Source organism: Ursus americanus, chromosome 12, assembly GCF_024610735.1.
Source record: "Ursus americanus isolate L20-20 chromosome 12, mUrsAme1.1.p, whole genome shotgun sequence".
Classification (NCBI taxonomy): domain Eukaryota; kingdom Metazoa; phylum Chordata; class Mammalia; order Carnivora; family Ursidae; genus Ursus; species Ursus americanus.
The window spans coordinates 27,517,501-27,535,143 of NC_142138.1; positions in this window are offsets into that span (position 1 = coordinate 27,517,501).

Here is a 17,643-nt window from a genome sequence, read left to right on the forward strand (position 1 = left end):
TATTTAAAAAACTAGATTTTTTGGTATTTTATCATTCTTCAAATCATTAGGTAATAATTATTAGTCAAACAATTCAGCTTTCACATTCACACTTAACATTTATTGCAAAAATTATGAAAATAAAATTCTTAAGGAAGCATTTTTTTGTTTCACTGTGTTTCTTCTATTGATGTTCAATTGAAAAATAGAAATGCAGTTCTTTTAATACTTTTATATAACAGAAGTGACATGGTTTCAATAGTTGTCAGATGCATATCTTGTGTTTATTTTTGTTATAATACTTTTATTCATTTCAATGTGTTGGGCTATTTGAGGGGATTTTAGAGAAATCATATTACTATAGTCTCCATATAGACATTATGTTTGAAGTTTATTAGAGAAAATAATAATTTACATTTAAATATGCAAATATGCACTTTATTTAAGGTTATTTTCTGTGACTAATGTTTTGAAAGGCTGTCATATGAGCCATACATCAAAAGTCTTCATCTGGGTTTTTAAATAATTTTAAGGGGTCCTTTTAGATATGCTATGCTAATCTGTTTGTCTGACCCTTTATTTCTCCAAACTGTCACTCATCATGAATTTCAGTGAATACAGAGACTTCTTGATCTGTACCAGCTCCACATCTAAGCAATGTACTTATCACTTAAATTGTCTGAGAAGATTTCATACTTTCAGTCAGTACAGCAGATTTACCCATGATTCAGGACTTTTTCAGAAAATGTCCCACACAGAAAAATAACTCCGATAATCCTCCCCATTTATTTGATAGTTTTATTAAAATAATTAAAGATCATATCAATTGGAGAAGGAGGAGAAGCAGTGAATAGGATAAAGATAGCAGACCAAGCTTTTGCAACCTACCTTTCCTCCCTCAAGTCACTAAAAATGATAAAGAAGTTCAGTGTGTGCAGTGTGTACACACACACATGAACACACACACATGAACACACACACACACACACACATCTTCTCTTGTCTTAGAATCTGAACTGAAATAGCAAACCTAAGGAGAGTGATGATCAATGCCATTAACATTCTAAAGCAAGGTGACTCATTGGGTCCTTTGAAAATCCTTTCTGATCTCCTATTTGTGGCCTATATACATATAGTAGGAGGACATATGCTATGGGACCAACACGACGTGATGACAGTGTTTTTGGGAGAGCTTATACATGCGTTCTCAGGAGTTTTGAGAAATATAAAAGTTATAAGTTGAGAGGAAAAACCCATAAAGTTCACAGAGAGAATGCCCGGCATTTCCAGTGTTGAGTACATTAGAGTTGAGTATGGTTTCCTGAAAGCCATGTTGACAACACAGGAAAAAAAAAAAAAAAAGGTGGTATAAACTGTCTTGATATATTTCATACCCAAGGAAGTTACCTAAAGGAATAAGAGGACATCACCTCCAAAGCTGGCATTAAAGATATGTCACGAAAAGGCCTAGCCTTGTCAAAGAATATAAAGTGCCTATAGCCTATGGAAGACAGCATATCAAGAACTCACAGGAGTGTTCCTTAGGAGAAAGCAAACATTTGGATATTTTTTTATTACAAAAGATATTCAGCAAAAAGATGAATCACTAGCTATGTAAAGAAACCCTTGCTCTGTGGTCATTTTGCCTTTCATCCTTCCTCTCCCCACAACCATTATCCATAGGATAAGGAGGCGTGAGAAGTATAACATAATAAGGGAAGTGAAAAAACAGAATACATTCCCATTATCTCCTATCCTGGACAGTGACCAAGTTAGACTGAGGGTTCAGGTATGGGGTAACAATAAATGGGAGATACCATAAATGGAATGATAAATTGTCTGTTTTAAAGTAAATGCAAAATTTGTGGCCGATATACAATAAACTGGACATACTTAAAGTATACAATTTGGTGAGTATATGCACGAGAAATTATCACATAAACCAGTTATTAAACTTTCCATCATCTCTGAGTGTTTTTGTTTTCTGTACTACATGCATCCTTCTGTTTATCATTCACAGCTAACTGCTGATTTGCTTTCTGTAAAAGATTGGCTTGTTTTCTAGAATTCTGTATAGAATTGTAGTTTTCACTTTTTTGGCTGGCTTCCTCCACTCAGAATAATTTTGAAATGCATTCATATTATTGCATGGATAAATAGTTTATTTGTTTTTCCCTGGCTTATTGAGATATAATTGTTATATAACACATTTTAGGTTTCAGGTGTATAATGTGATGATTTGATACATGTATACACGGCAAAATGATTACTACAGTAGGGTTAGTTAACACATCTATCGACTCATGTAATTATCATCTGTGTGTGTATGTGTGTGTGGTAAGAACATTTAATATCTACTCTCTTATCAACTTTCAAGTATCTAATATAGTATTGTTAACTAAAATAACCATGCTATATGTTAGGGTCCTAGAACTTATTTGTCTTATAACTAGGATTTTGTGCTCATTGACCAAAATCTTCCCATTTCCTCTACTCCCTAGGCCCTGGCAACCACCATTCAACTCTCTGTTCCCATAAATTCAATGTTTTAAGTTCCATCTATAAATGAGATTATACAATATTTATATGCAACTTTTTCTGTCTGACTTATTTTACTGAGAATAATGCCCTCAAGGTCCATCTATGTTGTTGCAGATGGTAGGATTTCCTTATTTCTTTATGGCTGAGCAGTACTCTTTTATATATTTATCCATTCATATGTAGACAGACATTTAGGTTGTTTCCATATCCTGGCTCCTGTGAATAATACGGCAGTAAACATGGGAGAGAAGTTCTGTTTGTAAGATCCTTATTTTACTTCCCTCAGATATATACCCAGAAGTGGGATTGATGGATCAGACAGTAGTTCTATTTTTAATGTTTTGAGGAACCTCATACTGATTTCCATAGAGGTTGTGCTAATTTGAATCCCCACCAACAGTGCACAAGGATTCCTCTTTCCTCTACATCCTCACCAACACTTACTTATGTTTAACATAATCATTCTGAGAGGTATAAGGTGATATCTCATTGTGGTTTTGATTTCCATTTTCCTGATGGTTAGTGATACTGAGTATCTTTTCAAGTACCTGTTGGTCCTTTGGCTGTCTTCTTTGGAAAAATGTCCATGTAGTTCTTTTCATCTTTAAATCAGACTTTTTTTTTTTTTTTTGCCATACAGTTTTATGCATTTCTTTTATATTTTGGATATTAACTCTATTGGCATATGGTTAGCAAATTTTTTTATTTTCATTTTTTTTCATTGTTACTTTTGTTGTATAGAGTCTTTCTATTTTAATGTAGTCCTACTTATTTATTTATGCTTTTCTACTTTGTTTTGGTGTTATAGCCAATAACCGATGCTAAGACCAATATCAAGGAGATTTTCCCATATGTTTACTTCTGGAAGTTTCACAATTTGAGGTATTACTTAAAAAAAAAAGATTTATTTTTTAATTTGAAAAAGAGTGTGAGCATGTGCATGCATGAGTGGGGGTAGGGGCAGAGGGAGAGGGAGGAGGAGAGAATCTCAAGCAGACTCCCTGTTGAGCATGAAGCCTGATGTGGTGCTCAATCATGACCCTGAGATCATGACCCGTGCCAAAACCAAGAGTTGGTTGCTTAATCAACTGAGCCACCCAGGTACCCCTCAAGTATTACCTTTAAATCTTTAATGCATTTCAAGTTAACTTTTTGTGAGTGATGTACAATAGTGGTTCAATTTCATTCTTCTGCATGTGGTTATCCAGTTTTCCCAGCACCATTTATTGAAGAGACTGTCCTTTTCTCATTGTATGTTCTTGGCTCCCTTCTCTAATATTAAGTGACCATGTGTTCAGGGTCTCTTTTCTGGGTTCTCAACTCTGTTGCATTGATCCGTGTATGTGTGTTTATGCCAGTACCACACTGTTTTGATTACTATGGCTTTGTAATATAGTTTGGAGTCAGGAATTGTGATACCTTCAGCTCTGTTCTTTCTTAGAACTGCTTTAGCTATTTGGAGTTTTTTATGGTTCCATACAATATTTAGGATTGTTTTTCTATTTTTGTCAAAAATGTCATTGGAATTTGATAGGGATTGCATTGGATCTATAGATGGCTTGGGTAGTATGGAAATTTCAACTATATTAATTTTTCTGATCCATGAGATATCATTCCATTTACCTGTGTTGTCTTCAAATTTTTTTTCACCAAAGTCTTAATGTTTTTAGAGAACAGATCTTTTTTTTTTTTTTAAGATTTATTTATTTATTTATTTGAGAGACACAGAGAGAGAGAGAGTAAGCAGGAGTGGAGGGAAGGAGGAAGAGAGAGGGAGAGAGAGAGAGAGAGAATCTCCAGCAGACTCCCCACTGACCATAAACCCTGCTACAGGGCTGTTTGGCGGCTTGTTCTCACTACCTATGAGATCTTGACCTGAGCTGAAATCAAGAGTGAGATGTTTAACTGACTTAGCCACCCAGGCACCCCTAGAGAACAGATCTTTTATCTCCTTGGTTAAACTCATTCCAGGGTATTTTATGTTTTTTGATGCTATTATAAATGGGATTGCCTTTAAGTTTCTTTTTCCTCTCTGTTTTAAAGATTTTATTTATTTATTTGAGAGAGAGACAGAGAGACAGAGCACAAGCAGGGGAAAGGGCAGAGGGAGAGGGAGAAGGACAAGCAGACACCATACTGAACAGGGAGCCCAACATGGAGCTCAATCCCAGGACCCTGAGATTAGGATCTGAGCTGAAATCAAGAGTCAGGTGCTCAACCGACTGAACCACCCAGGCATCCCTAAAATTCTTTTTCAGATATGTTATTAATGTATAGAAATGCAACTGATTTATTTATGTTGATTTTCTATCCTACAATTTTATTGAATTTGTTGATTAGATCTAACAGGTTTTGGGTGAAGTCTTTAGGGTTTTCTCTATATAGTATTATGCTATCTGCAAAGCCAGGCCAGGTTTTGGCAGCCTCCCTTTTGTTCTCCCTAGAGTCGTGTTGTATGCTCAAGTTTGTGGTTTCTTCCAGGTCATAGATTCAGGCCAGTTTTCTGCATGAACTCACTAACTCTCTGTAAAAGCTTGTTTTTGTCTCCATTGGGAACATACACAAGGAGCTGGCCATGGGATAGATGTGTGTGTGTGTGTGTGTGTGTGTGTGTGTGTGTGTGTGTGTGTTGAGTTGTATGGAGCACTTGGGGTGCCTGTGGGCCAGTTGGAGAGATCCATGGGCAAGGTAACCCCAGTGGTTCATGCGAAGGCCTCCTGAATGGAGTCCCAGGGGCTGTTAATTAGATCTGAGTCCTTTTGACACATTCTGGCCTGAGCTTTGTTTTTTGTTCTCCCAGGTGCTCACTGCCTCTCAGTCATGCAGTTCAGGACTCAGTACTCTGAATGGAATGAGAGGGAAATGGGCATCTGGGCATCCTGAACAGCTAGGGGATCTGGGCACTCACTCACAGGCTCTCACTTTCCTCCTAACAGGAGAAATCACACGTGAGAAGGGCTCTCTTGAGCCCTAAGCTATACTGCCTTGGGGGCAGTGTGAGGCAGGTAAAATAAATCTGTTCTTTTTACCCTATTCATAGCATCCAATCTTGGATTGTTTTGCTCCAGCAGTGTGCTGGAACTTCACTAAACGCCTGGAATTTCAAAGGCTGTCTTGTTTCTGGATGATTGTCTAAGTCAGCATTCTTCAGGGCTTTCTGCACTGCCACCAAAAAGAGCTCAAGTTAGTTCACAAGGCTATTTCAGGGTCTACATTTGAGACTGGGTCTTTATACCTATTATCTAATGCATGGGTGGGCAAGACTTCTGGGACCATTGGTGTATACAGTCTTTTCCTCATACATGTTGTATAACTATTTCCCGGTCTAAAGCTTGCCTTCTCACTTTTCTAATGATGTCATTCGAATAACAGACATTTTTAATATCTCTGTAGTCAATTTTATCACAATTTTTCTTTGTGAACCAAGGTTACAAAAACTTCCCCTTCCGTAATGTTTACTTCTAGAAATTAATAGGTTAACATTTTATGTTTAGTTGCATGATCCACTTTGAGTTCGTTTTTGTAGAGGGTATAAATCAAGGTTTAATGTTAACTTAAAAAAAATGAATATGTAGTTCATCCTGCCTATTTTTTTGAAAATACTTTCCAGGTTGAATTTTTTTGGTGTCTTTGTTGCAAATCAATTGGCCTTATATATGTGAGTATATTTATGAATTCTATTGTGTTCAATTTATCTTTATGTGTATCTTCATAATACCAAGCTGTCTTGATTAGCTCTATCTTAATATAGCTTTATATTAAATAGTGAAATCTGATAGAGAAAATTATCCATCTTTTTCTTTAAAATAATGCTCAAGTAATTCTGGTTTACATTTCTGTATAAATTTTTAAAAACCCTCAAAATGTCAATTTCTACAAAATACCATCTGGGATTACGACTGTGATTACACTGAATCTGTGGATCAAGTTGGGAAGACTCCTTTACTAACAAAATTGGGTCTTCTCTATTTATTTAAATATTATTTAATTTTTTTCAGCAAAGTTATATAGTTTTTTGGGTTTTTTTTTTTAAGATTTTATTTTTATTTTATTTATTCGACAGAGAGAGAGACAGCCAGCAAGAGAGGGAACACAAGCAGAGGGAGTGGGAGAGGAAGAAGCAGGCTCATAGCAGAGGAGCCTGATGTGGGGCTCGATCCTGGAACGCCGGGATCACTCCCTGAGCTGAAGGCAGATGCTTAACCGCTGTGCCACCCAGGCGCCCCTTAAAGTTAAATAGTTTTTAGAGTAGAGATCTTAAACTTTTTTGTTAGATTTATTTATGTTATAATTTCTGATATTATCATAAATAAGTTGTCTCTATAAATTTTATTTCCAAATCATTTGCTAATATTACATAAAGACAATATTGCTCTTTATATATTAACCATATATACAGCAATTTTCCAAAATTAATTTATAAATTTTAGTAGTTCTTTTATGTATTTCCTTAAATTTTCTCTGTTTACAATTACATCATCTGCAAATAAAGACAGTTTTGCTTCTTTCTTTCCAACTTCTGTTAATTTTCTTATTTTTTATTGTCTAATTTCATGGTTAAAATTTCTAATACAATAATAAATATAAGGGAGGAAGAATGCAGGTATCCTTAATGAATTTTTAACATTAGTTGGGAATAATTCAGTATTTAATTATAAGGTATGTTACCTGGATATTTTTTTGTAAATGCCCCTTATCAGTTTTAAGAAGTTCCCAACTATTTTTAGTTTACAGAGAGTTGTTATGACTGTAGATGCTTTAACTGAATGTTTTAAAGCAATAATATATTTTTTCTCTTTATTCTGTTAATATATTGAAATACACTGATTAGATTTCAATTATTATGCAAACCCTGCTTAGTCATATCATCCTTTTTATGTATTGTAGTAATAAAGTAGCTAGTATTTTGCACCTGCAATTCTAGATCTGTAATTCTTTCTTTACTTTTCCTTTATTTGGTTTCTTTCTTTTTTTGTAGTGTCTTGATCAGATATTGATACTATGGTTTAGCTGGCCTCATAAAATAAGTTGGGCAGTGTTCCTTCTTCATTTATTTACTGAAAAGAAAGTGTGAATTTTCCTTGAATGTTTCATAAATTCACTAGTAAAACTATCTGGGCACAGACTTTTCTTTGGGGGAGGTATTCTGATAATGATTTTTTTTTTGTAATTACAAGGTTATTCAGATTTGTAAGTTTTTTTTTAATGTCATATTGATAAGCTGTATTTTTCAAAAAAAAAGTGCCTAAAATTTTGAAGTAATTAATATCTGTGCATAAAAATTTTAATAGTACTATCTCATATGTGAGTATTTTCATGCTAATCCTCTTTAAACCCTGATATTGGTGATTTCTATTCTTTCTATTTCTTATATGTTCAGTCTGGGTAAAAGTTCATGAGTTTTGATGATATTTTTAAAGTACCACCTTCAAGTTTTTTTTCCTATATCTATTTCATTGGATTCTGCTTTTCTCTTTACTACTTCCCTTCTTCTACTTAGTTGTATGCTCTTTGCTTTCCTTTTATGCAAACATTCTGATGCAACTATACGCCATTAATATTGGATATAGACATAAACTCTGATACAGATCATTCTTCTTTCTAAAATAACACTTTAAATTCTACGTCTCTGTACACTGCTTTAGAAACAATTCAGATATATAAATACATTATTCTTTCATTGTTCATAAATTTCAAAATAGTTTCTACTACTTCTTATAATTAAATTTTTGACATGTGAATTTTTTTACGTATGCTATTTGCCAAATGTGGTTTTCCCAATTTTTTAAGTTGAACTCTAATATGATTCTACTGTGTTCAGAGAAAAACATTGTACGATTTTATTGAACTTTGTTTTATGGTCTAGCACCTAGTGTATCTTAGTAATTGTACCATGCATGCATGTGACAAGAGTCTTGTTTTCTGTCTTTGTATGAAGTGATCTATAGTCAATGAGATCAAAGTGTTTAACAACATGGCTAAAATCATCTATGTATGTAGTATTTTTTTTTAATCTAGATGTCCTAACAATTTCTAAAAGGGGTTTATGTTATTGTCTCTTTCTCTTTTTATTTCTCTTAATCTTTGCCTTATGTATTTTGAAATTCTGTTATCAAGTAATACCTGTTTAAATTTTGTCCCCCTGATGAATCATTTCTTTCCTCAACACTTTTAAACAGCCCATTTAATTGTTAGAAGCACTGTTTATCCTGAGGTATATTTTTATCTACTGTAAAGTTAGCTATTCCACTCCAGCCTTTGTTTGTTTTGTTTTGTTATTTGTTTGGTATATACAAATTTCATACTCTTATTTTCAAACTATGCTTGTTTATTAGAATATTTAGGACAATAACTTTTCATGCAATTAATGATGTTTTGACTTATGTTCATCATTATGTAATTTGTTTTCTCTTGTCCCTTCTTTTTAGTTTCATTTCCTAAATTCTTTTTATTGTTTGTTTTAGTATTTTATGTTTAATATATTTAATATGTTTTGTGGGGCTTCTTAAAAATTGAGGTGAGGTTTGCGTAATATACAATTTACCATTTTAAAGTGTACATTCACAATACTCTGAAATCACCACTACACTAGTGTCCACTTCTTTTCCAACTCAGAACATCCCCATACCAATTAAATACTTATCCATTCCCCTTTCCCTCCATACCCTCTATTTAAATCCATAGAGATGTGCACTTAATATTTGTGCATATTACCCACAATTATTTTCCATAACAATTTAGTAAATTTTTTTAAAAAGTACAATATAACTAATTCAACACAAAGCTGAACTATTTTGATATGTAACAAAATTGCAGGCACAGTTTCTAGGCCTGTCTACTACAGGCAGCCCAGTCAGTTGCAACAAATGAAGATGATGTTATTGTGAGCCATTCCTCTCAGGCAAGCTGTCTCCTCCATTGTGCACCTATCTTTTCGAGTGTGCTTGTCATGTTAAACAATTTTGATGAGCAGATACAAGCTGTTTGTTACTGCATTGACAAGTTCACACCCCATATTTATCTAGATTTAATAATTTCTGAGAACTGAGAAACAAGAAGAAAATCCAGGGATAAATTTGACCATTTCTTGGTCATTTAAGAGTCAGATCAGCAGCTATTAAACTAAACTTGTGTGTCTTTTCAGTGTTTGTGTATGTGGTATGTGTATGAAGAACGAGAGAGAGAGAAAGGGAGAGAGAGTTTTGTTTTTGCTTTCTGGGAGTTAGATTTCTTGAAGATTTATCTGTTGACATTCTTAAGGCTTGGGTTGAAGGTGAGCCCACCCAGAGAGATTTAATCGTGCTTCTGCTGGGTCCTTGGAAGTACTTTAAAATGGGATTACTTTTAAACTAAATTTTCAGTGTAAAGTTTTTCAAACCATCCAACTGGAGTGAATTTACCCTGCAAACACATTTAAGGACCCTACAAGTACTCACAACCTACCTTCTCTATATTTTAAAGGAAGGAAATACAATTACCTTCCTAGAAATGTTTTAGCCAAATTTTAATAGGTTGATATGATTATATTACCTATTTCTAAATTCATGAGAGTATGAAAAAGGGTGAAAATAAGTGTTTTTCATAGTGCATGCATTCAGCAATGGGAAGCCTTATTCTTCAGAAGCTTAATGCCCAGCTAGTGTAAACAATAAGAATCCATTTGTTTGCATTTATGTCTTGTCAAATGGACAAATAATAAATATATATATATATATATATATATATATATATATATATATATACTCTCCAGCATATAATTTGCTTATACACACACACCACTATGTTGAAAAGGTTCAGGGTATCCACTATATAATGTTAATAATAAACGTATATTAGTATAGTACTTCTAGAAAGTAATTTGGTTTTATGTATCTAAAGTCTTTAAAAGGTACACACAAAATTTGATCACAATTTCACACTTGGGAATTTAGCCTAAGAAAATAATTAAGGTTTTGTAGAATAGCTAGAAAAATGGTCACTGTAGAATTATATATACATGGAAGAAAAAAATGGGGAAAAAAAGCTGAAAGCAACTTAAAAATCAAACTAGAGAGGTCATAAGCATGCATTATGTTGTATCATTATAATGCAATACTATAGATTTTATTTAAAATAAGATTTACAAAATAAGGAAATTGAAGAATAGAATGTTTAAGATGATTGCTTACTGCCACACAGATTTTAAGTGGTGGAGCTAAGATGGAAAATCAGTCAATATGTCTCTGGAGTCCATGTGCCTGAGTCTATGACTCTATGCTTTTTACATTACATTATTATTCTTTTGCATTTATAAATATAATATCTATGCTGTTCAAAAAAATTAACCTTCGGGCACCTGGGTGGCTCAGTCATCAAGCCTCTGTCTTAGGCTCAGGTCATGATCCCAGGGGCCTGGGATTGGGCCCTGCATCAGGCTCCCTGCTCAGTGGGAAGTGTGCTTCTCCCTCTCTCTCTGCCCCTGATTGTGTTCCCTCTCTCGCTGTCCCTCTCTCTGTCAAATAAACAAAATCTTAAAAAAAAGAAAGAATAGTTAACCTTACACATTATTCATATTATTAGATGAAAATCAAGACAAGTATAGAGAGTGCGATTGCAATATAATTGTATGTGCATGTGATTAAAAAAACCAGGATACACCCAGTTTTTATCTTTGAGTGATGGAATTATAGGAAACTTCTGAGGTTGTTTTGTGTTTTGCTCCCTCCAATTTTCTACAGAGAAAATGCATAGCAGTATTTCTTTTAAAGAATAATTCTATGTAAATAAGTGGTCCATGAATTATAACTTGCATTTGAGTAAGAAAATACAACAAAATAAATTACAGTGGAATCTCAATTAATTAACTGAAATTCAAAGCCTATCAGCCATTGTGTTGTTTTCATGTTTGGCTTGGAACTTCTGCAAAAGAGTTTTTCAGAAGATAACAATTGTTCGGGAATTTCCTAAACTGGATTGTATACTAATATGGTCACTCCATTCAACTCAGTCTGTTGTGTATGCATCTATATTATTTTCCTTTATCAGATGAATTAAAAATTTTGTACCTTGACAATAGTCACTAAGAATAGTTGAGTAGAAAAACAAGAGTAACAGAAGAGTAGACTCTGGGTAAAACCTCAAACAGAAATGAAGGGAACTGAATTTCTCTCCTCATTGACAAGATGGCTTGATAGCTATATGATACAGCTCATGGCAGTCTGATGGTATTACTTAGATTATACTCTTCTGGTAGCTGTCAATTTATTGCTTTGCTTCCTGCTAGAATTGATTTTTTTCTCTGCTGGCCTATAGCCATCATAAATGCTGTCACACTGAGCAATTGTGTGCCTTGAGCCTTGGGAAAGTTCTCTTCTTATGGAAACTATCTTGCTTCATTTACTACCATTACATTCCCATTGCCATGTCATTTGTACCAGGCCTAATGCTGACGACGATCTTGGGGCCGACTTTGATGGAGTTGGTAGCTCCTCCACTCCTTGCTCTGTCAGCATATTTAGTCACAACTTGCTTTGAATAAATGCAACATCCATTCTTATCAAAGAGGCATTTGGGTCTGATCATTGTGTAATGCTTAATAAAATGTAAAAGTAGATTGGTATTAAAAACAATGCAGTATTATGACTATTCACTTCTACCTCCACCATTAACCAAATTTTTACCTTAAATATGTGATTTAATATTTCTGAGTCTCAAATTCTTTATCTGTAAAGTAATGGAAAAACAGTCTTTCCTGGATAAAAACAAGTGACTAGAATATTATTATCTCTTTAATTTCCTAACACAGTCTAATGGCCATTTAGAATGTGTTTATGTCCTGACATAGTATCATAGTGCTGCCAGGAAGACATTGGGGGATTTAGTGTCTTTACTGAAGCCCCAAAGAAGTGATCTTAAAGTACATGGTTTAGAAAGACACTTGCAAAAAAGAGAGTGAGAAATTTATCTCTGGTATGCTCTTCATCTTCACTTCACTGACAGGAACTTCATAATGTCAAAAAGTATAAGAAATTGTAGAATTTGCTGACTAAGATAGAAATTGTCCCTGCCAAGAGATTAGAATGTACTCCTGTACAATGGCCCTTCCATTTACTGTTAAACTGAGAGTAACATCAATATGAAAGATCTTGAAATTAAGATTTGATACCAGGGTTTATATTTGAACTTTCACTGTGTCCTAAGTTTCTTGTTTGTACTTCCAAACTATAGAAAGTCTGAAGAATGCAATTGATCTGGAGAACTCTGAAGCTTCACTACTTCGCAGGGCTGGAAGTTAATTATGTGAGTCAGGGTTTGCACTGTGGTTAAAGTACAGCTCTTAGATAATACATTATAATACAAGATCATGTCACCTCAGAAAGTTATAAAGTTGCCAGCAATTTCTTCTCTGAAATAAATATTCATGATGTACAACTCAGTAATTTGTGATATATAAAATATAATTACCAAAACAGAAATCAGTCATGTGGAGATGACTTTCTTTCCAATGAAATCACTTAATCAATTTTATTTTTGTGATGGCTTTATCGTATCTGAGCATAAACACTGCATTATTACTTTTAAGCCTCAGGCAGGATTCCACTCCCAGATGTTGGTTGAGAGAAGGGTCTTCCTATGACACTATATATAAATAATATTTCACCCTGGTCTGATAATCTTCCTTGTAACACAAAGCAGTGGTGTGTTCAAAAAGTGGTCTGCATAGTAGGATGCAGCTCCCTGTGCTTGCTACCATAACATGCTGTGGATAGACCTTACTTGGAATCAGGTTTATAAAAGTGAAATAAGGAAACTTATAAATTTGAAATCAAAGATGAATTTTTGAGGTTGAGAGGTATAATGGGAGCAAAAGCTATATCAGATGAATTAAGGACAAAAGTGTCTGTACTTTTCACAACAACTTGCCTCAGAACATCATAGCCACAGCAGAAATTTTCCTCCAGGATCTGATGACCAATCCTAGAAACTTTTCCAGACATTTTTCTTAATACAGCAAATCTCAAGAAAATTAAGAAAGACATAACAAGGCCTTTCTTACTCTGGACTCCAGTTTATACCTAGAAAACTACATTATGATGCTACCATGGTTTTGCCTCCACTTTAAAGCCAGGCTCTGAGATTTGAAGATTTTACCTGAAAGACATGACATCACAATCCCGATATTTTGTAAGAGAAGAATGGAGCAATTCTTTTAGCTTCTGAAGTAAAATTTAATATTTAAATACTTCAGATTTTAGTGAAGTAAAATATTCTTACATATCATGATAGCATTTGCTTAATATCAATATTTCTTTTTAATAATTGATGAAGCTAATATATATAATTTAAAATTATTTTATCTCATATCATATAAAGATAAGAATTATATTTATATCATATATTTATATATTAAATATGTTTTAAAATGTTACCATTGCCTCTCAGTCTTAAATGATAAATCAGGATCATGATTTGATAAATCAAATATACATTTAAATTCTGTATCTAAAGTAAAGTTCCTAAATATCTCATCATTGAATAATTTCATAAAGATATTTATTTCCTCAATACTCATTACACTATCAATTTAAATTTCTCTATACACTCAAATTAATTAGACAGAGGTTATCCTCTATAAAAGCTATTTTCCATAACTTACAAATGTCATGAAAAGATGTGAAAACTTTATGAAGCATGCAAAAACCTCCTATAATCTTAAAATTTACAGTTTTAGAAGATATAAGAAATACGTGAAATATTACCAGTATTATACTTCAATAATGAGCATATTTCTCTTTGAACTTTTCATTATAAAAATAGTTGATAGCAATTTAGCACTCCTATATGCACTTATGTTGAACATATTTTATCTGATTTAAACATTATAAGACTCTACAAAGTTATTTTACCCCATTTTAGAGATTAAAAACTTAAGGCTTACTGAGGTTAACTAATTTTTCCAATGTCACACTAAGTGGCATAACCAAAAATGCATATTTTTCTATGTAGAGAAGAATGAAATCAAGTTTAACAACACACATACACACACACACAGTCCTTCTCAGACTCTTCCAAAAAATAGAAGAGGAGGTAATTCTTCCCATATTACTATAAAGTACTTTCCATATTATCCTTCATTCCATGAGACCAGTGTTTCCCTGATACCAAATTTAAACAAAGATATCACAATAAAAAAAATACTACAGGCCAAATCCCTTATGAGTATAGAAGCAAAAGTACTCAAAAACTGCTAATGAATGAAATCAAGAAATGTACAAAAATAATTATATAACTTAACCAAATGGAATTCATCCTAGGAATGCAAAATCAATTCAACATTCAAAAATCAACAAATGTGATGCATTATATTAAAAGCACATAATTGGGGCACCTGGGTAGTTAAGCATATGCCTCTTGATTTCAGCTGAGGTCATGATCTCAGGGTCCTGAGATCAAGTCCCAAGTTGGGCTCTGTTTTCAGTTTAGAGTCTGCTTGAGAGTCCCTCTTCTTCTGCCCCTCTTCCCCCCACTTGCATTCACACTCTCTCAAATAAATAAATAAATAAAATCTTTTTTAAAAAAACACATGATCATCTCAAAAGATATAGAAAAAGTATTGGACAAAATCCAACAGTGTTTCATGATAAAGGCACTCAATGAAAAAGAATAGAAAGGAACTTTCTTGGGCCACCTGGGTAGCTCAGTTTGTTAAGCATCTGCCTTTGGCTCAGGCCATGATCCTGGAGTCCTGGGATCCACCCCTGTCTCAGGCTCCCTGCTTGGGGGGTGGGGGGAGTCTGCTTCTCCTTCTGCCCCTCCCCCCTGCTCATGTTCTCTCTCTCTCTCTCTCTCTCAAATAAATGCATAACATCTTAAAAAAAAAAAGGAACTTCCTCAACATGACAAAGTGTATCTATAAAAATAATTCACAATTAACACCATACTTACTAGCAAAAAATTGAATGTTTTCCCTGAAATATCAGAAGAAAGGATGTTCAGTCTCACTGCTTATTCAACATTGTATTGCATGTTCTAGCCAGGGCAATTACACAAGGAAAAAAAGAAATAAAAGGCATCCAAATTGGAAAGGAAGAAGCAAAATTACTTGTATTTCCAGATGGCATGATCTTGTATATAGAAAATCCTAAGAACCACTCCTCCCAAAAGCAATTAACACTAACAAAAAAGTTCAACAAGTTTATAGATACAAGATCAATATACAAAAACCAACTGTATTTCTATATACTAACAATGAACGACATGAAAATGAAATTAAGGAGATAATCCCATTTATTATAGTATGAAAAAGCATAAATTTAGGAAAAATTTAACCAAAAAAAGCAAGACTTGCACACTGAAAACTACAAAACATCATTGAAAGAAACTGGAGAAGACTACATAAATGGAATATAACCCATGTTCATGGATTGGAAGGCAACAATGTTAAGATGGAAAAGCTCTCTAAATTGATCTAAAGGGTCAATGCAATTCCCATCAAAATGTCAGCTGCCTTTTTTGAAAAATTCACAAGGTCTTTTAAAATTCATATGAAAAAATAAGAGATCCAGACTTTTTTTTTTTTTTAAGAAGAACAGATCAAAGTTGAAAGATTCACACTAACCTATTATAAAAGTGATTGTAAATTTATTATAACCAAAGGGTGCCTGGGTGGCTCAGTTTGTTAAGCATCCCACTCTTGATTTCTGCACAGGTCCTGGTCTCAAGGTCATGAGATCAAGCCCCACTTCATGCTTTCTGTGGGGAGTCTGCTTGAGATTCTTTACCTTGCCCTCTCCCTCTGCCCCACCACTTGCACTCTCTCTCTCTCTCAAATAAATAAATAAATCTTAAAAAAAGAAAACAACCTGTGGCATGCACAAAGACACGTTAGTAGATCAATGAAATATTTTCTTCCAGTATATGACTTATTGTGTCATTCTTTTGTCATTGTCTTTTGCAGAATGGAGGTATTTAATTTTGATGAAATCTGACTTATCAATTATTTCTTTCATGAATTGTGCCTTTGATGTTTTATGTAAAAAGTCATTGCCATACCAAGGTCATCTAGGTGTTTTCTTATGTTACTTCTAGGATTTCTGTAGTTTGTGTTTTACACTTTGACCCATTTTGAATTAATTTTTGTGAAAAGTATAGTTTGTGGTTAGACATGTGCATGTCTTGTTCCAAAACCATTCGTTGACAGGGAAAAAAAAAAAAAGAAAAACTTCTTTAGCTCATTGTATTGTTTTTCCTTTGTCAAAGAACATTTGACTACATTTATGTGAGTATGTTTTTCTGGGCACTCTAAACTGACCCACTCAACTATTTATCTGTTCTTTCTCCAGTACCACATTGTCTTGACCATTGTAGCTTAATTGAGATATAATTTACATTATGACATTGTGTAAAATATTAAGGTGTACAATGTGACAATTGCATACATGTATATGTTTTGTAATGATTAACAAAATAAGTTCAGTTAAAACATTCATCACCTCTCATATTTCCCTTTTATTGTGGTGAGAACATTTAAGATTTACTCTTTTAACAACTTTCAAGTATACAGTACAGTATTGTTAACAAAAGTCACCAGTCTGTACATTAGGTCCCCAGAACTTCTGTGTCTTAAAACCGTAACTTTGTACCTTTTGACCAACACCCCATATCCCCTGTGCTTCAAGGCCTGGTAACCACCATTCTATTCTCTATGTGTGTTTGGCTTTTTTTATATTCTGCATATATGTAAGACCATACAAAAATCTTCTTTCTTTATCTGACTTATTTCACTTAGAGTAGTGCCCTTCACAAATGGCAGGATTTTCTTTTTATGGCCAAATTATATATATATAACATAATATATATTTATATAATGTGTGTAATTTATGTGTATAACTATATTTATATGTAATTTATATAATATATAATACATATTCTATTCTATATGTTATATATTATACTAATATATATATCACATCTTCTTTAACCATTCATTCATTGATGAACACCTAGGTTGTTTCATGTTTGGGTTATTATGAGTAGGGCTGAAATGAACATGGGCGTGAACATACCTATTTTAGGTAATAACTTCATTTTCTTTGAATGTATACCCAGAAATGGTATTGTTAGATCATATGGTAGTTGTACTTT